Genomic DNA, 1,696 nt, shown 5'->3' with positions numbered 1-1,696 from the left:
CGGCCTATGAGGCTGAGATGGCCCCGGTGAGGCTGAGACGGCCCCTGTGAGGCTGGGACGGCCCCTGTGAGGCTGTGACGGCCCCTGCAAGGCTGCGACGGCCCCTGGGAAGCCGAGAACACCACATGATTTCACTCATTATGGATAATAAAGACCATTATAAACTTATGAACAAAAATAGATACAGAGGCAGAGCAGCATTGAACAGACTGTCAAATTACAGTGGGAAGCCTCGGGAGTGTTGGGGGGCAGTAAGAGATCAACCAAAGGACTTGTATGCATGCATATAAGCATAACCAAAGGACACAAGACACTGGTGGTGGGGGATGGGGTGAGTATATGTGTCAGGGGGTATGGGAGGCCAGAGGTAGGTCAATGGGGAAAAAAAGGCAACATATGTACTACTGTAATACTTTAAAAAAAATTTTAAAAAATTATGAGAACAGCCCAGCCGGTGTGGCTCGGTGGATTGAGTGTTAACCCATGTACCAAGAGATCGCAGGTTCAATTCCTGGTGAACATACATGCCCAGGTTGTGGGCTCGATCTCCAGTATGGGAGCATACAGGAAGCAATGAATGTTCCTCTCTCATAGATGTTCCTATGTCTCTCTCCCTCTCCCTTCCTCTCCCTCTAAAAATCAATAAAAAATCATATTCAAAAAAATATGGTTCTTCAAACAATTTCAAGGTACTCCTTAACTTCAGGCACAAATATCCTTTTTCTTCAATTATTTATGGTATATCCAAGTTTCCAGTTCTCCCACCTTCCTGGTAATTGGGCTCTGACATGCTCTAGTTTGGCAGTGTTCTCCTTTCTCTAGCCTTCTCAGATATAGTCTGACCAAGCCTGGTTCCTAATGTCTATGTTGGCAGCCATGTTGTGCTGTTGACTCATATTGAGTTAAGAAAACCCCAAGGGGCTTTTCAAAGGGATCTGAGTTTCCCCTCACTGGAGCCATTGACCATTTGAATCCAGGACAGGTGTTTATGTTATCTTAATTGCATTTCATCTTGTTTCTTTCAAACATTCCTTCCATCCAGTTGAGATCATGAGTCCTGATTCTATCTTCTGTATGTCAGGGCTTCCATCCAGCTTTTGCCCCCATATATTTTCTAGGTACAGCCTTTATATCTTCATTCTTGGGGATAAAATTTGAAATGGATGAGTCTGAATGCTGATCCCTGTGGCCTTTAACTCAATCCATTTGGCCATTAATTTATTCATTCACTTGCCCATCCTTTCAATAAACTTTAGTTAGAGGCTACTCTGTTCCAGGCACAGTGCTAGCTGCTAGAGAACCTGAGGCAAAGAAAACATGACTTTTTCTCTCCAAGAGCTCAGCATCCAACAGAAAGACAGTCTGCTTCCAAACCCTGTTCTGTGATAGTCTATTTGTCTTCAGGATACTCACATCCTGTTGTGTATTTCTAATCTTATCTATCACCTGTCAGGTAACCCTCCCATTTCCCTACCGCCTGCTGTCCTTATAACGTAAGGACCAAGAACCTGGAATTTGAGGAAAAAGACCCAGAGACCAAGAGTGTCAAAATGCAGTGGGATCTATAGAGGGAAGTGTAAAGGGAAGGAGGGAGAAAGAGAAGTGGAAAGGGGAAGGAAAGCCCAGAAGAGGCTGGGAGGGAAGGAACCCTTTTAACCTCTTGGCTGGTTGGAAGTCCAGTGTAGCTGGTTGGATG

This window comes from Myotis davidii, unplaced genomic scaffold (assembly GCF_000327345.1).
Source record: "Myotis davidii unplaced genomic scaffold, ASM32734v1 scaffold960, whole genome shotgun sequence".
NCBI lineage: Eukaryota > Metazoa > Chordata > Mammalia > Chiroptera > Vespertilionidae > Myotis > Myotis davidii.
Note: the sequence above shows the minus strand (reverse complement) of the source record.